We start from the raw sequence: 26,055 nt of genomic DNA on the forward strand, positions 1-26,055 counted from the left end.
CCTGTGCTCTCTCCACTGCTCTGCTGAGTGCTCTCCATGATTGTGTAAATAAAATACAAATAAAGCAGTTTTATCTGATAGGTGCATATTGTATGCTTTACAGAGAGCTTTTACATCTGCCATTTCTGTAGTATGATCTGGCCACACAGCAGGTATGAGTCTGGCTCTGGCCACAAGGATATCTACACTTGGGTCTCCACATTTTGGATTTCAGATGCACACCGAATAGCATTTATTTCCAAACTCTTATTATTGGGGATAATGAGAACTGACTAGACTGGGTTTTGACCCCCATAGTGCTTGAAATTCAAGTACACTGGCAGGAATTCTAAAAGAATTTTAGAGAAATTTCTGCAGCTCACATGTACAGATTGAATCATTTGGGCCTTTGGTCTTGTTTCAGCCCTTAAAAAATGCACAGGCCTGAGTCACACTGTGGCCACATCTAAATAAAATTTAGATGCCGTGGGATCTGGTTCTGAATTTGCCCTTTGAGCTCAGTGAATTATGATTTCGTCTGGGGACTCATCATTTTCCCTGCCCTCGGTGACCACCGCATTTCTCATGCCGGCAATATTGAAAATAATGTTTTGGTTTCCAGTTACCTTTTATGGAATTCACGTAAATTTATGCCAGAGAACTGGATCTGAGATGATACTGAGAATTTCTCGCATCCATATGCTCAGTTAAAACATTTCCAATAGATTTCTTATATCACTAATCTGTTCATCAGTAATTCCTGAGTGCCCCCTGTGTGTCAGGTGCTGGGCTGTCCTGAAGACTCACGATTACTCTTGTCCAGCCCGTTTCTCAGGGTAGCCACTAACCACCCCTGAGTGACCATCAGCGCTCACCTGTTCACCAAACATTTATTGGAAGCCATCCATCTGTAGGGGCTGTCGGGTGTTCGGGTACAGTCATAAATATCCATAACATGTTAGGCTTGGGCTGGGAAAGCCTTGGTCAAAGAAACACTCCCAGGCATCGGAACCCAGGGAGCATCCTCCAGCAAACAAACAAGATAAATGGTAGATGACACTCATTTAACCCGTCTCCCTCATCATACAGATGAGATATTGAGGCTCCAAGAAGTCATTTGGTTAAATTAGGTAACCGATAGTACTAAGGCTTCATTTTTAGGATTTGGTGAACCTCTTTAGCTTTAAAGCTCCACCATTTGGATTAGGGACTAAAATTGCCCTTTGAAACATTTTCCTGCTTTGACTTTTTTCTGTTTTTCCAAATAGCCAAGCACTGGTAAAAAGAATGAATATCAAAAGCCCCATTTTCTAGATGATTCACTTCAAGCACAGGGAGCTTAAATGACTTGTTCATGGTCACTCTGCTGGTTAATGACGGAATCAGACCCAGGGCCCGGGGGCACCCCTGGGGCAGCGCCCTTGTGCGTCACTGGGAAGGAATAAGGGGAGAAAAGGGTGTAAGTGGAAGGTGAGTAAGGTATAGGGTCTTTGGGAGCTTGATATGGGGTCTTTGGGGTTCTGCAGTGAGGTTGCTTGTTCTCTGGCACTACCTGCGCTGTGTGGGTGGCATGCTGATTCAAATTTTTCTACTTTTATTCTTTTACCTTCATCCAAAGCATCCCCTTCCATTGACTTTCCTGCTTTCCCCTTTCTTGTTGCTGTCACCTGACTTGACGGCAACGTGGCATCATTTATTGAGGATTTGACACACTCAGAGTCTCTCCCCTCTAGGTCCTGCACTCAGTGTAAGCAGCATGAGGATCCATGTGGAGACCTTCCTCTCCCCTCCCTCAGCTTCAGAGTTTCTTGACTTTTTAATGGAAACCATCTTTGTTTTCACTGGGGTTCAACTGCTCTTCCCCAGTGGCCACGCCCTTGGCTCCCTACAGGAGCATATGCCCCTCTGACATCTTAGACTCGTATTCCACACCGTCTACAACCTCCTGTCATTCTGGTGCTCGCCCTCATATGCCCCGTTGGCCTACTTTTTGGCCTCTCTGAGGTTTCTGCCCCGTCCACCTCTGACTTTTATGTTAGTCTGTCTCCCCCATCATGCTTTGGTTTTCTTCTCCATCCAGCCAAGCCCCACGCATGTCTCAGGCTCTGGGCCTTTCTGTCTTTCACATCCTGGGTACCCTCAGCGTTGCGATACTCCAGCCATTCACTCTGTCTGCCTCAACCCACAGGCTGCAGAATATATGAAAATACAGCTGGTAGTTACGATACTTGTTTCCAGCATCCCTGTAGTCAGTGGGCCCGCCGCTGCCCATCTCAGCTGGGTCTTTGGTGCCATGTACAATATCCTCATGGATTTCTCATCTGTACCACTTCCCATTTTCCCAAGTGGCTCTTCTGAATGGCCACGGCTCTCCTGGAGCCTTCTTCCCTGCTTCCAATAGATGTCTTTGGTGGCATCTTCTTTACCTGCTCATCGATTAAATGTGGGTATGCCCTCAAGGTTCTGTCTTAGCCTTCTTACTTTTAGCTTCACCAACATCCCAGTGTAGACAACTCACAGTGCTGCATCTCCACCATAATTTCTGCTGTGTTCCAGCCCTGTTCTCTGTTAGGGACACTTCCAATTAGATGCTCTCCAAGCACCTTGCACTCAGTGGTTTGCCGATCTGATCTCCTGACCTGATCTTGTCCTAGTCCCAGTCTTGGTGAATGGAGCCTCTGTTTGCGAGGCCACGCAAGCCAGAAACCAGAGTCATCCTAAGCGCCTCTGCTCTCTTTCAGCTGGCACATCTAATTGGTCCTTCGGTTCTGTCTCCTTAATATTTCCTGTGTCCTCCCTTCCTCCTACAGCCTTTGCTCAGGCCCCTGAGATCTCCCATCTGGTGATTTCTGTAGCCTCCTATGTGGTCTCTCTCCTCCTTCCCGCCTCAGTTCATCTTCCGTAGGTCTTTCTAGATCAGAAAACAAATTACATTTCCTTCCTTAGCCTAGGGCTGAAAATTGTGTCCAGCCCACAGATGGGGTTTTATTTGACTCCTAGCATTAGTCTGCACCAGAAAAGCAATTTTCTTTTGGCTTCACTTGCCTATATTGCAAATCAGAACATTTCATGTTAACAACTCTAGATTTCTCGCTTACCTTTGAAAACCGGAAATTTTGGCTCTCTGGCTTCGGCATTCCTCTAGGCCAGCAGCTGGCTGGACAGAAAGACATCTGTGCCTCTTAGTGGGGTGTACCCTCTCCAGTTAGTCACAGACCCTCCCTTCCCAGGTGCGCTTTACTGTCTATGTCACCCACCTGGGTTTGGTTTGTGGAATGAAGTTGGGCCTCCTCTAGCTGCAAGGGCCCCCCCCGCTGGAGTCCTTGTGCCCTGTGCCCATCAGGCTTCATTTCTGGGAGTACCTCAAACTCGGCATTCTGTTTCACACCTCTGCCTTGGCACAGATCCCTCTTCTGGCTTAAACTCCCACAAGAGGCAGTATTCTTTCCTGGGGATCTTGGCAACCAAGGAAGATGATAGTTTCATCCTTAATCATTTGGATCAGGCGCCCATGAACCCCTAGAGTATTCTCTCCTAAATTATTTTGATGGCAATACACAATAAGAACTACATTTTTTATTTTGGTTTGGCGCTCACATCCACACGTGTGCACGCACACACACACGTCCACCACTGAACAAAAGTGCTGGGAAATAATACTCTTCCTTCTTCCCTTCTTTTCTTTCTCTTCTTTCCTCTTCCTTCCTTACTCCTTTTCTTCCTTTTACTTCTAGGCTGGTCATGACCCACTAACTTGATTTCATGATCCAGCAATGCATCACAATCCATACTTAGAAAAACACCACCCGAAGGAAGGGGTGTGTGTGTGTGTGTGTGTGTGTGTGTCTATAAATCCTTAAGATTATGTGTTTAAATTTATTTATTTATTTTATTTATTTTTTTTTTATGTGTTTAAATTTAGTGGATACCATACCTGCATTTTTTCTGGGAGAGAGGAACTTCGTTGGCACTCTGCTTTCCAAGGGGGCTTGATGAAGAAAACCGATTTCATAACCACTGATTTAGATCATTTATTTTCAGTGGGATTTGACATTGCCAGTTTGGCACACCCAAACACAAAAACTAGTGATAATTATTTTGAATGTGGACCCTTTATGTCAGCTGACAGGTCCTGTATTGCTTGTTGTTAAATGAAGTTAATACTTGTAGACTCTCAGGGAGAGTGAAATGGATCCTTTAAATCTCTTGTACAATGCAGGAAGGAAAAACCAGGTGAGGCACCGTAAAAAGGATTTGCTTGGTGAAGGAGGTGAATGAAACCTTATTTGAAGTCAAATAAAATAACAAATGAGGGAAAAAATGTTTTTGTTAGATATCAGGTCATTTATTCAACAACTGTCCTTGGTAATTGGAATGAAGAAAATAGTGGGGAACAGAATAAATATTCTTGCCCTCATGGGTCTTCCAATCCAGAGAAGAAGAATGGAAAATAGAAATAGAGTATCAATAAAACATTGATGTAAATGGAATAAATATCATAAATGTATTGAGGCCAAAATATATAATAGAAAACCTTACATTAGGTTTGTGGAAGGGGTTGTGTAGGAAGTAGCTGAAAAGACTTAACAAGATGACCAAAATTATGTTGAGCTAGGAAATGATATAAACAGTGGTTTTGAATAACATACGATTCAAATAAAACTGTCGTAGCAAATTAACAAAAAAAAAAAATTCAAGTTGAATATCCTCTTTTCTGGTACTGTCTTTTTTGGTATCTCCCTATATGTTATGTTTTCAAAAGAGCCGAAACCCGCACTACAAATAGTATCTTATCTGTGTGCTTGGGTGACATCAGCCCTGTTTTCAGAAGGTGAAGGCTGTATACCCGTCAGCTTATGGACCTGGTCTGCTCCAAGGAAGGCTCATGATTTCTCCAAGTAGGGTTATTTATTATTACCCATGTGGCCCACTCCTTTGAGTGATTCGGGCAGTTAGAGCAAAACTCTTTACTATTAAGAGTTGAAGAACAAAAGATGATCATTGTGATGAGTCTTTTTTGTTTTGTTTTAATAACAAAATACAATTTAATTTTAATTTTTTTTTTGTGTGTGTGAATCTAACAAAACCACGTTGTTCCCCCCTGACATGCAGAGAAGAGAAAAATATAATCCAAAATCCCACAAACCCAACCCACCTGCTGTTCGCGTTTCTGTTAGTAACTGAGTGTTGCTTTAATTTGCTTGGCTCGCTTTCAGAATGGCTGGGAGGGGAGGGGGCTCCTGCAGACTCCCACGAATGCCTCACACGTGCGCAGGCCATCTGGGCACACGAATGTGCATGTGCGCAGGAGGGGTGGCTGCCGGGACCCCTAGGCTTTCCATTTGGTGTCTCTGTTTTCAACTGATCTTTGGTCCAAATTGTATGACCTCGTAGGTCTCACAGACAGGTGCGTGTGGATGGGGGGCTGCAGCACACGCTTACCCTTGCTAACATGTTGTAATGCAGCAGAAATCTTGACAGCCTTAGCCAAGCTCCCGGGAGCCCTGAAATTCTGGGAGGCTTGACATTTGCTCTCTGCTCTGTACTTTTCTTTCTTTTTTTCTTTTGTACTTTTCTTTCTTAAGCCCCCCCTACCCCCCCCCCCCCATCCCTATACTGCACTGAAGGGATTATTACCTCCCACTGCATCATCTTCACGGACCTGATTGAAAAGATTCAGGGCACCTTCCAGGAAGCAGTGAGTTTGCTACTGCTTGATTCTTCTTGTTCTTTTTTTTTTTTTTTTTTTTTTTGCCTCCTGGAACTCTTTGGTTAACCTTTGCTTTCATGTACCCAGATGCCAGATAAGGTCTTCTTGCTCCGTAAACTCTGCTTTTAGGTTGGCTCGAGCTCCCCTGTTGCCTGCAGGTAGACGTATAAGGCTCTAAGCTGTCTGCCAGTTTTCAGGAGCTTATGTTCTTAAACTCGCTTCTGCCTTTGAGCTTCTGCTTGCGCGGAGTGAGCTCAGTTTCGGTGCCCTCTGCCCTTGTCCTTCACTTGGTCATCTAGTGCATATGGAATTTGGTCCTTTTTATTAATTTCTTTAAAAGCATGTATGAACCAAGCATTTGTAAGTACGCAGAAAACTTTAGTTTTTAATTAAGAAAAACATTTTTTATATTACATCCCCAGAACTTATTTATCTTATAACTGGGAAATTTGTACCTTTTAATCACAGTCACCCATTTCACCCATCCCTAATCCTCACTCAGACTCTGGGGACTGCAGATCAGCTGTTTCTATGAGTTTAGATTCCTTATATAAGTGAGCTTATATAGTATTTATCTTTGTCTGACTAATTTTACTTAGCATAATGCCCTCAAGGTTTATCCATGTTGTCACAGATGGCAAGAGTTCCTTCTTTTTGTGGCTGCATGATATTCCTCTGTGTGTGTGTGTGTGTGTGTGTGTGTGTAGCATAGGATATATACATATCACATTTTTTTTTTAAGATTTTATTTATTTGAGAGGGAGAGAAAAAGAGAGAGAGAGAGAGAGCACAAGCCAACAGGGGGAGAAGCAGACTCTCCGCTGAGCAGGAAGCCCAGTACGGGGAATGATCCCAGAACCCTGGGATCATGACCTGAGCTGAAGGCAGATACTCAAGAGACTGAACCATCCAGGTGACCCCATATCACATTTTCTTTATCCATTTATCTGTTGATGGACTCTTAGATTGTTTCCATGTCTTGGCTATTGTAAATTATGCTATGAGGTGGAGGTGCAAATATCTTTTTGACAGTGTTTTTGTTTCCTTTTGATAAATACTCAGAAGTGAAATTGCTAGATCATACGGTCGTTCTGTTTTTAAATTTTTGAGACACCTCTAGACTGTTTTCCATAGTGACTACCAATTTACATTCCCATCACCAATGCACAAGGGTTCCCTTTTCTCCACATCCTCATCAATACTTGTTGTCTCTTGTCTTTTTGATGATAGCCATTGTAACAGGTGTAAGGTGATGGCTCATTGTGGCTTTGATTTATATTTCCCAGATGATTAGTGATGGTGATTACCTTTGCATGTACCTGTTGGGCATTTGTATGTCCTGTTTGGAAAACGTTCAGTTCCTCTGCCCATTTTTAAGTTGGATTGTTTTTTTTTGCTACTGAGTTGTATGAGTTCTTTATGTATTTTGGATATTAACTTCTTATCAGATATATGATTTGCAGATATTTTCTCCCATGTTAGTGGGTTGCCTTTTCTTTTTGTTGATGGTTTCCTTTGCTGGGAAGAAACTTTTTAGTTTGATACATTCCACAAGTTTGTTTTTGCTTTTGTTGCCTTTGGCAAGAAGACTTTAATGAGAGTTGGGGAGTCCAAAAGATTTGCACTGCAAAGCAGGCAAATGGCTTTTAAAAAGTTCATGCTGTGTCCCTGTTCTGACGGGTTCTCTGACCCACTCTAAAAACCCTCAGCCTTTTGCTGCCATCTTTCTCTCTTCTCTCTTCCCTTTCATCTCCAACCCCTCAAAGTCCTCAGCAGTTTTCACTGAGAGTTGTTGAGGTTTTTTTGGTCACTTCATACTCTCAATGATCCTGCATTTGGGGTGGGGGGGGGATGTGTCTAATCTTCCAAGCCCAAGGAGGTCATCAAGTTTTTTTACATCCTCCTAAATAAGATAACTCCCTTCTTAAGAGCTGTGAAGATAATATGAAGTTCCCCTTTTACTTTGTTATCTACCTTCTAGAGAAAGAGAAATTATAGTAAATTTGACTTTCTGAAATGAGAAGTAAATATTTGTTGTATTCAAAAAATAAAGATCGGAAAGTACCTTTTGCTGCACCTTCTTTTCTTAAATGAACAATAGCTAATATGTTTTGGATTAAGAGAGAAGTTCTTTTAACCAATAACTGTTTGAGGAACAATAGAGGGTAGGAATTAAATTATAAGCAGGAAGTGAAATGCAGGGGGCTTTGCCACTTGTCAACTATATGACCTTGGATTTGGACCAGTCACTTTTGGGATATCTATCTATCCATCTATCTCCATCCATCTCTCTCTCTTGATATATATATATATATATATATCCATCCATCTCTCTCCTTTCTATATATGTATATGTGTGTATATATATATATCTTGTATATATGTATATACATATACATATATGTGTGTGTATATATATCTTGTGTGTGCCATTTTTTTGCACATCTCTGTATCCCAGCTCTCTATGTCCAAGGTAACACAGATTTTCGTGTTAAAGGGTTGGTTACCTCACCACCTTAAGATTAGGTGTCCTGCCCTTAAACTGAACTCTAAAAAAGGCCAAAAGCTGCTTGCGTGGAAAACTTTTTCTCCTGTAAAATAACATAAAGGTCAGTGTTTAGGTGCCAGGGGTACAGAGGGCAGGTGTCATAACACCTGTGTTTGTTTCCATGCCTCCAACACTGAGACCAAATCATGTCAACACTGACACTTTGTGAAACCCCAGACTCTTGAAGGTTGGTGTACTAATGTATTGGCTTAGTGGCTTTGCAGAATTCTTCATCAGGGTCAGAAAGCGGGTGGTTCATAATACTTTTCTCTAAAGGGCTTTTTGCAAGAAAGCAAGATAGAGGACATTTACCATCCTGAAGGTTTCCACTGAGTTCTTTTTTTCTTGCTGGTTTTCCTGGTGATTAAAGGAGGTAGCATTTCTTCCAAGATATTTCCCTCCTCTGTTGTGCTTCATGGACATTTTTGTTAATCCACTAATACCATTAAGGGTAGGCTCCAATGTCACACAGTTTGGATTGTGACTTTTCCCAGAATCAAGAACGAAGGTGAAAGAAAATCAATACAGATCAGTTGCTAAATCAAGGTCACTCTGCTTGCTTTTTCCTTTCTGTTCTAATTCCTCATTTATTCTCTTTCTTTGGAAAACACCCCTTTTGAATGACTTCACTTGATCATTATCATAATCCTCTTTCTCAGTTCAAAGTGAAAACCCCAAGCTTTCTTTTCTAGTGTATTCTTGCCTCTTTTTTTTTTTTTTCCCTTCCCTGTACTTTTATTTCCATAGTGGTTTTCTGTAAGTCCTCAGGGTATTTTGGGATGAGATTTGGAAGGAAAGCTCAATACACTATAGAGTTACCTTTCACCCAGTCTCAGAGTATGAAAAATAAAAAAAACTTGAAACAGTCAGGAACAAACCCAAGGGAGTCTGGGCTGGCCGGGGTCACAAAAGCCATTTTGTCTTTTCTCAATCTCCTCTCTATTACTGCTGCCTTTCTTTTATTTCTTTTTGTTTGTGGCCCTCTGCTATGCCTGCCTCTGCCCCCACTCTTCTTTTTCACAGAACGGTGGATGTTAGATGTGGAGCATGGACCATGGGACTAATGAAGACCAACCCCCTAATTTTTTTTTGGAAGAGGAAGCTAAGGCTTGGACAAGTTAGCATTAAAGGAGGCAGTGCACTGTAGCAGAGAGATTTTCCCAAGGTTTGGGACCACAAAGGGGTGGGCTCACATGCTGGCTGGGCCATTCACTAGCTAGGTGCTCTTGGGCAAGTCTCTTCACCCCAAGGCTAATATGTGAATGGGGCAGTAATATTCCTGGTGGAGTTACCAGGGTTAAGTGTGATGGTGAATTTCCTGTTCCTAGGCCATGCCTAGGAAATGACTCCAGAAAAAGGCAACTGTTATCATAAGCTACTTAGTATCTGGCTTGGGTCTTGTTAAAAGTTTCTTATTCCAATGGAGGATGTTAATCATCTGGGTTCTGAAATAGGTGCCTCAGAACCTCTGGTGCTCTGCTTTCCAAGATTTTCAGTCTTCATAGCTTTTGACCTTGAGGTTGGCTTTTCAGCCCATGACCTCATCTTACCCCTTGAAATGAATCCTGCATTTTAAATTCTACTAGGTTCCCTGTGGACCCACGCACAGAACACAGATGGGGATGGGTAGAAGTGTCAAAGTCCAAGACTTTGTCCTTGGACTAGGTGTAGGATCTGGGTCCGTGGAGGAGGAAGAAGGGAGTTCCAAGAAAAGGGAGCAGGATGAGCAAAACCAGAAGCAAGGATTTGCAGACGTGTTTGGGATGTAGTGAATTGTCTCGCAGGCCAGGAAGGACACAGTTTCAGGAAGGCAGGACTAGCCCACTCTGGGAAGTGCTGCAAAGTTATGGAATTAGGAGAAAGTAGGAAAAGTGAATGGGTTTGGCTACCTTAGATTCCTTCTTGGGCTTTGCAAGGGCTGCTTTGGTGGAGTGGAGAGGACACAAGCCAGGTTGTGAGGGTTTACGGATGGAGTGAGAGGTGGGGAAGTGTGGTCTGTTAGTGTAGACCTAATACCTTCACCTGCTGGTCCACAAATTCTTTAGCCTAGGTTGTTAAAGGTGAATGAGAAATACAAAGTTAATGTAATATATTTTTCAGAAGTCTAATTTTATCTATCTATCTATATCTGAAAGATTTTATTTATTTGATAGAGAGAGAGCCTGAGTAGAGCTGGGGTGGTGGTGGTGGTGGAGGGAGGGCAGTGGGGGACAGAGAGAGAGGGAGAAGCAGACGCTCTGCTGAGCAGGGAGCCCAACATGGGACTTGATCCCAGGACCCTGAGGTCATGACCCGAGCAGAAGGCAAACACTTAACCGACTGAGCCAGGTACCCTAATTTTATTTATTTTTAATAGTCATCCATAATCTGAGATTATGCTCTTTCTTTCTCGGTCTCAAAATGCCTTTTCTGTTATGAAATGATGATTCTCAACCCCAGCTGCACATTAGAGCCACTTGGGGAGCTTTTAGAAGGGATAGAGTCCTGGCTGCCCTCAGGTAACTGAATCAGAATCTGGGACAGACCAGGTACTAGTGTGGGTGTGGTGCTCCCCAGGCGATTCTTTGGTGCAGCCAGGATTTCACACGAATCTCTCCGCTAGTGCGTGGTAGGAATTTTGTGGTGGTGGTGATTTCGTTTTAATGTTTAAATGCCCTTGTTTGGCAAAATTAAAAACTGGAAACTCTTGGTTCATTTTGCCCAACCTTGTTTGTTTTGCTTTATTTTCATTTTTATTTATCCTTAAATTTTGCTCTACTGATTTGTAAATCAAATCAAAGGGCAGGGACCCAAGTGCTGGTAACACTAAACATGACAAAGGGAGAGTTTGTTAGAGTTTTCTTTTTTAAGGAGTTCGCTCCTCTGGTCCTTCTGCCTGGCGTTCAGTGTATTTACATTTTTCAGAAGCAGTGCGTTCATATTAGGTAAAAATCACATGTGCTCCCCAGCGCAGACTGAGTATCACTGAGAATTATTGAGAAATCAAGTCAGACTTTCAGATTTGCTGGATGTCAGGCATGCAGGGTGTCCTCCATATGAGCCTTCTCTTGCCTCTTTTGTGGGGAAGAGGGTTCCTGTGGTTCATCATGCCTGCCCTTCCAGCTACACACAGGACGTCTTGTCCTTTTTGACCTTGAAGGTAAGACCATCTTATACTTAACAACTGCAGGTCTGAAACGTAGCACCGGGGTAAGCGAAACATTATCCTTTCAGCTTTGTGGTGCTTCTAGTTATTTTAATGTTTAAAGGTCAGAGTAGGAAACATCTTAAATGCAAAGCATTTAATTTCCATTAGAGTTAAAGGTTTCTTTTTTTTTTTTTTTTTTTTTTTTAATTTTTATTTATTTATGATAGAGAGAGAGAGAGAGAGAGAGAGGCAGAGACACAGGCAGAGGGAGAAGCAGGCTCCATGCACCGGGAGCCCGATGTGGGATTCGATCCGGGGTCTCCAGGATCGCGCCCTGGGCCAAAGGCAGGCGCCAAACTGCTGCGCCACCCAGGGATCCCAGAGTTAAAGGTTTCTAAGCCTGTGTTACAGCCAATAAAAATGATGATGTTTAAATCAGCTAGTGTTCTATTTCTTACATGAATATTTTATATGAACTACACAGGAAGAAAAGCCTGTATGTTTTCCCAACATTATGTCCAGTGGCTGTTGGAAACTTGTCTCCTTGGGTTATCATATGAGTAACTCCTGTTGTATACATCCAGATTGTAAAAAGGATTACATGTATTGTTCTTGAGTCTTGTTTTACAGACTAAGTATATTGGCCAAATCCTGCTAATATAGGCATTCCCTGAAATACTAACACCCTTACAAACTTGCTATAAATAAGACTGTGTGGGCTGGACGATCCTGGATTCTATATTGGGGCAAGAAGTGGTATTTCTGGGTCCTTGCCTTGCTCTAGTATTAGTCCTGAAGTATATAGTGTCATATAGTAATGAGTGTCTTTACGGAGGTTTGGCCTCAGAGAAACCAGTTTTACTTTGTTTACCCCAGTTTCCCCAATTTATTTGAATATGGACTCCTTTTATTAAGAATGCCTATTAAGGGATGCTTGGGTGGCTCAGTGGTTGAGCCTCTGCCTTTGGCTCAGGTTGTGATCCTGGGGTCCTGGGATCGAGTCTCTGCAGGAATCCTGCTTCTCCCTCTGCCTATGTTTCTGCCTTTCTCTCTGTGTATCTCATGAATAAATAAAAAAAAAATTTAAAAATCTTTTTTAAAAAAGTGTCTATTAACATTCCACAGAGTGAGTTATGGAACATGACTTTTGTTAGATGTGGATTTAGAATAATTAATTCTAGGAGAAGATGTTTTCCCTCAACAATGCTCATTTAGAATTGTTATACTGTCACTTAGCAAAATATGTAAATACACTTGATCCTTGAACAACACAGGGGATGGGTTAGGGATACTGATCCCTGTGTATTAAAAAATCCAAAATAATATTTGATTTCCCCAAAGCTTTTTTTTTTGTATATTTTTTTATAAGTTCGGTTTGCCAGCATGTAGTATAACATCCAGTGCTCATCCTGTCAAGTGCCCCCCTCAGTGCCTATCACCCAGTCACCCCATCCCCCCACCCATCCCCCAAAGCTTAACTACTAATAATCTATTGTTGACTGGGAGCCTTACCAATGATATAAATAATTGATTAACACGTATTTTGCATGTTATTATATATTGCATTCTTATAATAAAATAAACTAGAGAAAAGAAAATCTTAAAAAACTCACAAGGCAAGGGCACCTGGGTGGCTCAGTCAGTTAAGCATCTGCCTTCAACTCAGGTCATGATCCTAGGGTCAAGGGTTTGACCCTGCTTCAGGCTCCCTGCTCAGATGGGCATCTGCTTCTCCCTCTCCCTTTGCCCCTCCACCTCACTCATGCTCTCTCTATCTCTCTCAAATAAATAAATAAATAAATAAATAAATAAATAAATAAAATCTTTAAAAGAACATCAAAGGAAGAGAAAATACTTTTTTTAAAAAATATTTTTAAAAATATTTTATTTATTTATTTAGGATAGTCACAGAGAGAGAGAGAGGCAGAGACACAGGCAGAGGGAGAAGCAGGCTTGATGCACCGGGAGCTCGACGTGGGATTCGATCCCGGGTCTCCAGGATCGTGCCCTGGGCCAAAGGCAGGCACCAAACCGCTGCGCCACCCAGGGATCCCGAGAAAATACTTTTATAGTACTATACTGTAAAAATTCCATGTACAAGTGAACCCGTGCAGTTCAAACCTCTTGTTGTCCAAGGGTCAGCCGTATCTAAAACTTCTGTTGACTTTGGTCTTTTTTTTTTTTTTAAGATTTTTTTATTTATTTATGAAAGACACAGAGAGAAAGAGAGGCAGAGAGACAGGCAGAGGGAGAAGCAGGCTCCATGCAGGGAGCCTGATGTAGGATTCGATCCTGGGATTCCAGGATAACACCCTGGGCCGAAGGCAGGCACCAAACTGCTAAGCCACTCAGGGATCCCCATCTTTGGTCTTTATTGTAGTAAAATCTATGTGATTAATTATCTTATTTGTTGGATAAAGTATATTTTATCTTTATTAAAACTGTTTCAGGTGCCGGGGAAGCAATGAAAAAACAATAATAATGAAAAAATTAATGTCTTCAAAGGTCTACATGAATTGGTGTGGACTTTGTGCCACACCGATGTCCAGAAGCTGCATTGCACTTTGCAGAGAGCTGTCCTTTTAGGCTGTCTTGTTGGTGAGGGTCAGAATACTGAAATACAGTTAGCACCTCTACTTGAGGTGTTCGCTCACATTTACAAAAAGAAAACCAGGACAGGGGTCTGACAAAAGATTTGTGTGTGTTGACATGTAGGGCTTTCAGCCTCCAGGATCTGGATGCATATGGATACAGAATATTCTAAACTCCCTGGAAAACCTGAACTAGCCGTTGACAAAGCATTTGTGACATTATGATTTCTTAATTCAGTAAATCCACGAACTAGTATTTTTATTAACTGCCACGCTCAATTAGTACATAAGCCTAGACGTCTGTTAACATTGTAATTGGTAGCTTTGAAGTTCATCATTACAAATGAGTTTCTGCAACATCCTAAAAGTGCCTTCAGAATCACACAAAAATTAAGCTAAGTGCTGTATGGATTTAGCATGAAGTGTATTTTATGGTATGGCAGTTTATGAAATGAATAACCCATGGATGACTAGATAGTCTCGTAAGGGAACTTCTAAAAAATTGTGATAATGCAAAATTTACCTTCTTAACCATTTTCTAGGTGTACATAGTGTTACGTACATTCACATTGTTGTGAAACATCTTTTCATCAGAACTTTTTCATCTTGCAAATCTGAAACTCAGTGCCCATCATACAACAGTTCCTCATTTCCCCCTGCTAAGCATTATTCTACTTTCTGTTTCTATGAATTTGACTATGGTAGCTACCTCATCTAAGTGGCCTCCTGCAGTACTTATCTTTCTGTGACTGGCTTATTTCACTTAACATAGTATCCCCAGGGTTCATCCATGGCGTAGCATGTGTCAGGATTTTCTTCCTTTTAAAGGCTGAATAAGTGTATGCATATAACACATTTTCTTTATCCATTCATCAGTCCATGGACATTTGGGTTGCTTCTAACTCTTGGCTATTGTGAATATTGTAAAGAACTTTTAAAAATGATGTATAGTTTCTATCATAGGCTAGTAATATAGTTCACTTAACAACCCTCTACTGATGGATTTATAGGCGACTTATGGTTTCCTCTCCCATAAACATCTGATGGATGTCTTTCACATAAATCATTGATTATATCTCTGGCTATTTCTTTAGAATAAATTCCTGGAATAGAGTTACTGGATCAGAAAGAGTGCAGATTTTTATGGCATTTAGCACATGCTATCAAATTATCTTCCATAAGTGCATGAACAGTGTAGGAGGGAACTGATTTCTCCACACCCTCGCCAATGTTGGGTATTGTCATTATGAAGCAAAACAACAGAAGACCTCTGCCAACTTGATAGTTGAAAATGGTATCATATTCATATCGTTGCTTTGATGTGAATTTCTTTGGTTAGCAGCAGGGAGACTGAACTTCTTTCATGTGTTTATTAGCTACTTGTGTGTGTGTGTAAGATTCTGTTCACATTCTTCACCCATTTTCTATTAAGCTACTGTACATTTTTTCCTGTTGATTTGAAGACCTCTTTATAGAGTCATAAGATTAAATTTTTATCATAGTTGCAGTTATTTTCCCCCCAATTTATCATTTTCCTTTTAATTTTTATGGTGTTTTTCAACATCTGACATTTAATATAGCCGGATCAATGAATCTTTCCCTTTATGGTTTCTTTCCTCGGTGCATTATTGATAAGACTGGTGAAATATTAGGCAAAGCAAGTCTACTTTTCCCTGCTTCTTGCTTCGGAAAGACAAAGTTGTAGCCATGTTAGGTTAGTGTAGGGTATTATACATTTCATATCCAATCATTTATCCATTCAAAAATACTTCCTGAGTGCCCATGATGCTCTAGGCACCTGTGTTAGATGCTGGATTACACAATATGCATCTGGGTTGCATAATATGGTGGCCATACATTGTGGATTTTCAGAGTTCCAATTTCAAATACGTATTCCACCCCATTGTCAGTTGTAGGTATCAGAGTACCTGTTCTCAGTTTGGCTTCTAAGTGTATGGATGCATTATCCTTGAGTAACATACTCGTTTGGGATCCTTTTTTGCCTGCCTACATCTGGACCGAGAAGGCAAGTACATCATCTAGGCTGAAGCTGGAAGGGGACCAAGGTCCTGCTGCAATGGAAGGTGGAATGCAAGGCAAACCTTTCTCCTTCTTGTTCTCAGGGGGAGCAGCTTCTGTTTGGGGGGCCCAGTGAGACAACCACATCCCTGATGTTGCTCCCTGGCCCACACTGTTTGTGCTGGCTCATTCATTTCCTTTCCAAGCTACACAGAAGTCAGAGCCTGAGATGAGACCCTCCTATCCATAGGCATCTTTCTTTATGTTGTTGCCAGGAGAAAGGGCCAAAGTGAAGGAGCTCTAAACACTGATGATTCCCAACCATGGAAAAGCCCCTCTTTAAGTAGCAGCCAGTCCCAGACACCATAGGGTGCAGACCTATCCGTGGTAGGGTGACCACTCCTGAATTAGGTGTCCTAACAACTCTTCATGTGAGGTATCACTGCTTCTCAGGCTGCAGGACTTCTGAGGATAACACTGGTTGGTAATCATTAGGGTCCTATTTGGTGGTATTATGCCTTCATTGTGTTTGGTTTCAGCCCTTGCTCAGGGCCAGGAAACGGATTTTTAAAAATCACATTGTTGTACCACACTTGGTCAGGCGCTCATTCCTGAAGTGCTCTCCTTTAGGAATTCTATAAATTTTGTAGTTCTCCCCCTAGTAAATCCTTACAATTCAAAACAAATAATGGGTGGTTATTTATTAATAGTTACTTCATAGGAAAGGAAGTTGAGGCCAAGTGACTGTTGCCAGCCCATGCATATGGCTGGGATATGTCAGGGTGATTTTCAGCATATTTTGGTTTTATCTCCAGCTGGATGCCAGCTGTATTATGAGACAATATAAATTCTGAGCCTTTTATTCAGAAAGCTCATTCATCTGATCATCCTAGACACATTTGTAATTCTATTAGGTGACATTAGAGGGGTCACAGACTCAGAGAACAATCTATAACTGCTTTCCAAGAGAACTTTCTGCATTCTGATGGAAATGTTCTGTGCAGTGCAGTTGCCACCAGCTACATGTGGCTACCGAACACTTGAAATGTGACTAGTGTGACCTAGGAACCAAATTTTAAATTTTGATTAGTTTTGGTTAATTTAAATTTAAATAGCCACATGTGGCTAATAGCCAGTGTGTTGGACAGCACAGATTTATGAAGTACTGCATTCATGTTTTTTTTTTATTGTAATTCACCGTGAGAAGCACGTTTTATATTGTACTGCGGCACAGATGTACAACATGTGCCTGAGCAAACTGCCCGCCCCACATCAGAATTTCACCAAACAATATTTAGGCTGACTATAAGCAGTGCATACTGGTTATTTCTATTTCATTCTATTCTGTTTCGTTTTTTAAAATGCTAGTGGTGACTTGATACATTGATTTTGTGACTCAGGGGTGGGTTATGAACTCCAGGTTTAAGAACATTGCCATACATTATCTGGCCTGCCACCTCCAGCCATTCCTTCTACCTTTTATCTCTGGTCTCTGCATCTGTCCTCCTTGCAAGGTCTTTGCACAGGCTGTTCCCTCTGCCTGGTGTGCTTTTCCCTGTGTAATCTGCTGACTACATTTCTCACATCCTCAGATTTCTGCTCTAATGCTCACCAGGGATCTCGTCCAGTAACTACCCTACTGGGGTGCCCTAGGGAGCTCCTCACCCCTCTCATCCTGGGTTGCTTTTTTCTGTCGTAATATTTATCACCTGACCTTGAGATCATTTATTTATTGTCTGCCTTCCTAGCTGGAATATCAGCTCCATGAAGGCAGGGACTGTTTTGCTGGCTGGTATGTCTCAGCATCCAAAATAGGTTTTTAATAAATATTTGTTAAATCATTGAACAGACAAGGCCCCATGACCTTAGCGAGATTTTTTGTTGTTGTTATGGCTGTATATGCTGAGAATCTTTCATTCATCCTTGTGGAGATACCGAGTTCATCCCAGTGGCCTGGCTTGTGCCCTGGGCTCAGGGGATAGATATACTAGGGGAGAAAGTAGACACATTTTTGTCCTTTTGGAAATTATAATTGGCATCTGGGACTCTGCTGTGTATGGGTCGAGGATTGTTATGCTGGAGGTTGTCTGAATATGCACTAGACAATTAGAGGAGTCAGGGAGAGATTTTGTATTTTCTAAAAGCAAAAGAGGCCCTTTGTAGAGCCACTGAGTGATGGGGACAGCACTGCAGGGAGGTCTAGAAGATAACCACAGAATTTGGTGGGGAGCACTGAGGTACTGTTGAGGGCACCCCATCTTAGCTGATGTCCTAGATTCTGTGAGCATCTAAGACTAAATTCAGGTCTCATCTTCCATTCCAGAAGCTCCCCATGCATCTCTTTATGATTTTCTCCTACATTTTCCTCTCAGCATAGAAATAAAGATGGTCGACCTAAAATAAAAAAGATTATTGCTTCAGTGCTGAGTGGCAAGCTTTATGAGAGCCGAGTAATGGGGTTGGTGGATAGCTATCTAATTATAATCATACCTTGAAATTTTTATTAGCCAGTCTTTATGCTTGATGGTTTCTGCTTACACTAAGGATATGTTAGTGGTTCCTGAGTCCATTTTGAAGGCACAGAGTGTTTCTATTCTTGGTGTATTTTCCCTCATCTTTCCTTACAGTCAGATTTATTATTCCTTAGACTTTTCCCCTGTCCTTCATTAGAGAGTCATCAGGGTGGTGCTCTTTTTTTTTTTCTCCTTTGTTGAGTGTACACAGTAAATATAATTTGTTGAATGGATTTCTTTTTTTCAACAGGAAATCTTCAAAGAGAGCCTATTACAGTATTAAGCCTCCGTGTAATAAACAGTGGAGCCAGTCCAATAAGTCCAAAACATCTGAGCAATCTCTTTATATTGTACACTCGAGCTTTTAGACACATAAATTTTACAGTACATCATCTGACACTATTTGTGATAAATATTCCCCAGTGATTAAATCATCATTTTATGGTCTTATGCCCAGAAAGAGCATCCACAAAGCTACTCCCTACTCATCGAGCTCACGTGTTAAGAGTCCTAGTTTGTATATCAGAAATCTTTTATTAATTTTGATTGAACTGTTCTAAAGAGGTCATGTGGATTTTCACAAAACAATTTTATGTAAGAAGTTTTTTTTTTTTTTTTTTTTTTTTTTTTTTTTTTTTTTAAGGGAGGAACAGAGAGAGTGGGAATTGAACTGCCTGGTGGGGAAAACCAGGAAAGGGACCCTGAAGTTAAAAGAGAAGCTGTGTCTTGATGGTCGTGGTCAATAAATATTTACAGTGAAGTCCTGAGCTGCAACTCTGCAGTTTTGTTAGCATAAACGTTTCATAACCACAGAATACTTGATGAGCTTGTGGGGCAGGCGACTGGTGCAGCGTCTGGAGCAGAATGAAATTGCACTTGCGCTAGTTAGGGACGTGTGTCTGCAGGCATCACGTTTTTTTGTTTTTTGTTTTTTTAACTGAGTTAATGCAGTGGTCCCAGCTGGGATTTTGACTGTTCTCCACTGATGGAGCTCATGGGAGGGTGACAAGGGACCCTCTAGCCCTGAGGAATGATTGTTGATTTACAGCCTCAAATGAAGCTAAAGCTGATAGTTTATGTTTTAAATAATGCATAGTTAGCTCTGCAAACAAATGAGCCAGATCCTTCCTCCTGCCAGAGTTCCCCTGGAGTAGGGTGGAGGTGCTTGGGGAAGCGCATTAACTCCTTTCTCTCCCTCCCAGAAAGCCCCTCTTCTCAGGCAGGGTATGGTACCAATAGATGTTTGGACTCAGGGGCTGATGAGGAGGAAAGGGAAGGCACAGGGAGTGTGTGGGGAGAGTGGACAGAGGGGCTGGAATACTATGGGGGTGGGGATGAGGAGCAGATTGGAGAGGAAAAGCCCAGCTGGTGGGGAGATGGTGTCCTGCTATGGGGGCTTTCTAGAATTATGTAATTTCTTGCTGCTCCAGGTGTGTGCTGTGATCTGGTAACAATAGCATCACCTGGAGTTTGCTGGAAATGCAGAAGCCTGGGCCCCCACTCCAGCTTATGGATTCAGAATCTTCACTTGAACAAGAACTGCAGGTGATTCCTAAGCACATTGAAGTTTGAGAGGTCCTGACCAAGCACTTCCATTTTAATGCTTTTACAGACCCTTGGTCAAGCATTAAATGTTAGTGACTTATAAAGCAGATTAGCAAGCCATTCTGACCATGCTGGTTTGCAGCCCATTTCCCATGTTTTAGGGAAGAAAGGACAGAATAACAACAAAAAATGCGAGATTAGCCAGGAATGGAGTTAGTGGGAATTTTAATGCAATATTGGCCATTGCACACCATCGCCAGTATGAACTCAGAGCTGTGTTCTTCATACTTGAGCAGGCGTCATGGTTACCCAAGGGCTTGTTAAAATACTGACTATTGGATTCCACTCTAGAGTTTCTGATTCAGTATATTTTGCGACAGGGTTTGAGAATTTGTATTTCTGACAGGTTCCCAGGTGATGCTGCTGCTCATCTGGGAACCTGACCTTGACAACTGTAATTCTGATCATGGCAGTTGCGTGGCACTCATCTAAGTGTCATCCCTGCCCCATGAAGTCTGTGTTCTGGAGCCCAGCTTGGTCTCCTCTTCTGCCAGGTCTCTCACCATACCTCATCATTGCTGATTCTCCTAGTGCTATCCACAGTCCACCCATAGGTGCGGATTGTGAGTCCACGCTCCTGACCTTCTGAATCAGGAAACTTAGGAGTGGGACACAGGATGGTTCATAAGCCTCCCAGGGTGACTCTTAGATGCACATATGGTAAACAACCATTGTCCTCTGTGCTCCTTCCCAAATGCATTACATTCTTAGTTGCTAGGGTGTGTTTTGCCCTTTTCTTGGCCCTCTGCCACTTTGCGTGGGCCACCGCTGCACTGGGAATGCCCTTGCTAGGATTCTCCTGTTCTTGCAGGTGTTCCTCAGAAGCTGCATCCTCCTGTCACCACCCCCCCCCTTACCCCAGACTGTGCTTGCCTTTTAAAATAAGCTCTTTCAAATGAGATGCCAGTCCTTATATTTCAGTAAATTGTAAGATGCCTTTTCATTCCTCTCGAAGCCCCCTCCTCTTTCTGAGTTGAATTTATAGTATACGGCACATGTGGCTGATAGTGAGGTGTAGGTCAGTGGACACTGCCATGAAAAACAAGAAAAAGAGTAAGAAAAGCTTATGACTCCTCAAAGTTATTAAGTGTTAAAATCTCAATGGTGCGTGACACAAAACAGCACTGCCTCTAATGCTGTTAAGTATGTGATTATAGCCCCTATTGATTATAGGCTCCTGGATGGCTGAGACTGTCTTATATTCATCATATTGGTCCCCTAGGTACCTGGCTTATAGTCAATGTTCAATAAATATTAGTTGAATGATGTAAATGTGATTTATTTATCTGTGGGTAAAGTTGATAACATTCTTTTTTTCTGCTTTGGTAATTTATTACATGTGGAAATACATACCCTGCTTTGGGTGCTGATGAGAAGGGCAAGTAGAAGAGATTGAACCGGGAAAATTATGGTCTTCCTTCAGGCTTCTTAAAAAAATTATATATTTATTTATTCATGAGAGACACTGAGAGAGAGGCAGAGATCTAGGCAGAGGGAGAAGCAGGCTCCCTGTGAGGAGCCTGATATGGGACTTGATCTCAGGACCCCAGGATCATGACCTGAGCCAAAGGCAGATGCTCCCATTCAGGTTTTAAATGCAGTGTTCCCTAGAGCCAGCACTGTTTCTGCAGAATCCTGGATGTATGTGGGACTTAAGATTGGGAGTAGATAGGAGATGGGGCTAGGGGAAAGGCTGCCCTCCTGGACTCTTGTTCGAAGGGGATGGGGAAATCCTAAACGGTCCAGAGAGGTCCAGAGACCATGGATCTCCAGTATCTCTATATCCCAGGCACTTAGAATAGAAATCAGGCTGAGAGTCAGTGCTTATTCAATGAGTGAGTGAGTGAATGAATGAATGAATGAATGAATTAATTAATTAATAAAATTGTGACTTTGAGTCCCCATCCAGGTGACCTCTTTATCTCTCATTTGCTTCATTTTTAGGGTAGGGGTGTTACTATGTACTCTAACTCATCTCAAGGAATTTTTGAGAGCCTAAGATGACTTAATTAATCTGAGAGCACTATGTAAAGTCTTACATAGTTATTACTTAGATCATATGACAACTTTTTCTGTGTTTCTTACAGACAGCTCCTCTTCTTGGTTCTGAAGGCCTATTTACAAAAATCTGTTAATTAGAGGACTCTTGGTTCTCTTGGTTGGCTCATTCTCTGCTGATTTGCTCTGTATGTACAGCAAACAAAGTGCAGCTTTTGAAAGTGTGTATCAAGGGATCTTCCTGTTAATACTTGTTTCTCTGACAGTTCTATTTTATACTTGTTCTGTGGCTTTCTTTGGAGAAACTCTGGGCTTATAAGAATGATTTGTTGTGGCATTTCCTTTTGAGACATAAGCTTTGAAATGAGATAAATATGTAGTAGAGAGATCTGGGTATAGTAGTAAGAGTGGGAGGAAGTTGACATTTGGACTTGGATCACCTGTGTTCAAGTCCTGACTCTGCCCTTCATTTGCAATATGTGTGATCTTGGGCATTTTTGGGGGGTAATATTTTATTATGGAGAATTTTAAAAATACACAAAATATGCAGAATACTATAATGAACCCCATTTACCTGTCAGTCAGCTTCAATGACTATTCACTGATGGCCAGTTTGTTTCAATGGCACCAGCATCTGCTTCTCCCCTAATATAAGTTTTAATAAAATGCAAGATGTCATATTCTTTCATTCATAGATCTTTCAAGGTTTATTATTTTTAGAGAGAGAGAGAGAAAGAGAGCGAGCACGTGCACTTGCCAGCAGGAGGAGGGGCAGAGGGAGGGGGAGCGAGAGGGGGAGAGAACCTCAAGCAGACTCCTTGCTGAACATGGAGCCCGATACACAGTTTGATCTCATGACTTTGAGGTCACGACCTGAGCCAAAATCAAGTTTCGAACGCTCAAAAACTGAGCCACCCAGGTGCCCTTCATTCGTAGATATTTCAATATGAATCTCTAAAAAGATAAGGTCTGTTGTTTGTTTGTTTGTTTAAAGAAGGCTCCATGCCCATCGTGTATCCCAGTGCTGGGCTTGAACTCATGACCCTGAGATCGAGACCTGGTGCTGAAGTGAAGAATCAGACATATAACCGACTAAACCACCAGGTGCCCTTTATTTTTAAAAATTTTATTATTTTTTTTCTTTTTCAAAGATTTTATTAAAGGTCTTTTCAGAGCAATCTCCAGATTCCAGTTCCAGCTGCCAAGGAGACCCTGTTCTACTGGGGGGCTGGCTGTGGCATGGCAGTGGCTCTGGCTTCGCACTTTTCTGTTCCCAGGCGGCAGTGGTGGGAAGTATCTCAACTTTGGGTTCCGGCAGCTCATATGGCCAGGCTGAGGCTTCTCAGGGCCAGTGTTACCGCTTGGGTCCCAGGGAAGCATGATCTGCACTTTGAGCCCAGCACACCCTGTCTGAGCAGCACGCGGTGCACAGAGGTGTCAACATAGTGGTTAACACAGTCTCTGCTGTGAATCATCGAGTCATCCACAAACTTCGCGGATTTAGCCCTTTGTCCTTGGAGTTTCCCAGACACCATAGCCTCATAGCCTTTGGCCCCACTCTCCTGCACAGCAAGGCCTCCTAGAGGTTTCTAACACAGAGACTCGGCCTGGACAATAGCACACAGACCTCCTGTGGCCACCTTTTCAGCATGGGGCTCTACACACTGCCCCCAGGGAAGCCACACCTCTTCTGAACCACAGCAGTCCATTCCCACATCCACCAGCCTTCTCACCAAGAACATTCTGTGTCCTGGTGGTCAAGATAATGATTTCTGGCTTGGTTGGTGTAACTCTGACCTCAACTCTGGAGTCACCATCTTCAGCCAGCTCCCGAGTGAGAAACTCATTCAGTTCAGCTCTGAAGATGCCATCAGCCACAAACTGCCTCTTCTTGGAAGTTTGCACCACCATCTTGCTGCCGAAAGGAAAGCAGATAAAGACTTTTTAAAAACAGAACTAAAATGTCATTATCACCTCTGAACAAATTAATGATTCTTAATATCGATAGAATCCAACGTTATAAATTTCATTTTTGCTTTTACAGTTTGTTTGAAATAGGATCCAGTAAGCCCCACATCTGCTATATGTCTTTTAAGTATCTTTTAATCTATAGGTTCTCCCTCATTTCTCTTTTTCTCTCTTTAATGATAAAGAGAAAAGTGCAAGGGGAAAAACCCCTAGATTGCTTATGGAATTTATCAGTTTGCATTTTGCTGATCGTACCTTTGTGGCATATTTTCTGTATATTAGAGGCATGACCAGATTTAGGTTAGGGTTTTGGTTTTGAATCTTGGGCATGTTATTTGCTCTTTCTGACCTGTGTGAAATGGCGTGCATACTCCCATCCCATAGCTGTTGTGAAATTGAAAAAGAGAATATCCAGGGAAGGACCATGTCCACACCTTACAGAGAGTAGTTGTCATGATTGGATTATACTTTTTGTTGGCATTTGGGGGGCTGGGTCCTCAGGAAGCTATTTTCTTCCCACACTGTTCAGACTTAATATTATAGCAGGGGCTATGTCAGGAGGCTGAGCATCAGATGGTCTAGGCATCCTGCTCCACTCTGTTAGGCTTAGTTTTGAGAATAGGGATCATGTATGTGAAGAGCCTTGAAGGTAGTGCTCATCATGGGGTTGGTGATCTTTGTTATTGATACTTTTGATACTAAAGTTCTCATGTGGGACTTGGATACACTTAGGTTGTGAGGGGATTCTGGGTGTGCTGAGTCAGTGCTCATATTAAACATATTTAGGGGAAAAAGAACCTACAATATAATCAAAAGAAAGAATAAAAGTAAGAAAGAAAGAAATGAAAGTAAGTCCTTTGGGTGCTGAGTACAATGACATTTATTGGTGAACAGGTGCTGGACTGTGAGTAGAAACATCTACTTATTTCCATTCTGACCAGGAGAAAGGCTGGGATCCTATTTTACACTGTATCAAATATGATGTGGATGCAGAAACCCAGCAAACGCCACCTTAGCCAAAAGATGGGGGGTTGGGGTGAGTGACAGCACCAGGGAGAAGATATTTCAACTCTTTTGTGCTGTGCACCATGTTTTGATCCACCGAGAAGGGCAAAACATCCTATCTGGGGGATTCTTGCTCAAAGTGCACAATCTCACTCCATCATAAGGAAACATCAGATAAACCCAGATTGAGAGACAGTCTGCAAAAATACCTGACCGGTTCTCTTGGCAGATGTCAAGGCTGTGAAAGACAAGCACTGAGGACCCGTCACAGGTTGGCAGAGGCTAACAAGACTTGAGAACTAAATGCATTGTGGGATCCAGGCCTGGATCCTGCCTGAGAAAAGGAACATTAGAGGCAAAGCTGGCAGCATTCAAGCAAGGTCCGTCAAGTAGTTAATAGTCATTTATCAGAGTTATTTTCCTGGTTTTGGCAGTTGTATTATGGTTATGTAAGATGTTAACATTGGCGGAGGCTGGCTGAAGGGCACTGAACTCTCTGTACTGCTTCTGTGATTTTCTGTAAGTCTGAAATTACTTCAGAAGGTAAAAACATGATACTGGGATGCACGGCAGCTTTTGTGAAGTGTATTGTTTAATAGGAAGTGGACGGTCCTTCTTCTCGGCACGTTAACGTAGGAGCTCGAAACACCAAGCCACTCTTGAGCCAAAGGAGTCAAGATCTATCTTGAGCAGTGGAGCTCCTCACCGTAAATTGAGAGGGAGTCGTGTTAACGTGGCAGGTTCTCCAGAGTCCATCCTAGTGCGCAGGTGGCTGGGCACCTCGGTTGACCGTGTTTTCATCTGGTTGATGTGGCACATGCGACGGGCTGCTAACAGTAGTCACCTCCTTACACTGGATGCCTGTGATGTGCTCGAAACTAGAGTGCTAAGTGCTCGTCATCAATCCTTAAAACATCCTTGCAAGGCAGGCGACCGTTCCCCCATTTTATGACACGTCTCGAAGAGACTCATTTGCCCAAGATCACTCAGCT

At 42.2% G+C, this 26,055-nt stretch overlaps 1 protein-coding gene and 1 pseudogene across 8 annotated transcripts in view; one reads left to right on the plus strand and one right to left on the minus strand.

Annotated features, from left to right (window-relative positions):
• KIAA1549L (KIAA1549 like) overlaps nt 1-26,055 on the plus strand; it is a 267,232-nt gene that overhangs the window by 22,327 nt on the left and 218,850 nt on the right. The window lies entirely within an intron of this gene.
• On the minus strand, nt 1,319-24,005 carry LOC144293122 (small ribosomal subunit protein uS3 pseudogene; annotated as a pseudogene).

The sequence above is a fragment of the Canis aureus genome, chromosome 21 (assembly GCF_053574225.1).
Source record: "Canis aureus isolate CA01 chromosome 21, VMU_Caureus_v.1.0, whole genome shotgun sequence".
NCBI lineage: Eukaryota > Metazoa > Chordata > Mammalia > Carnivora > Canidae > Canis > Canis aureus.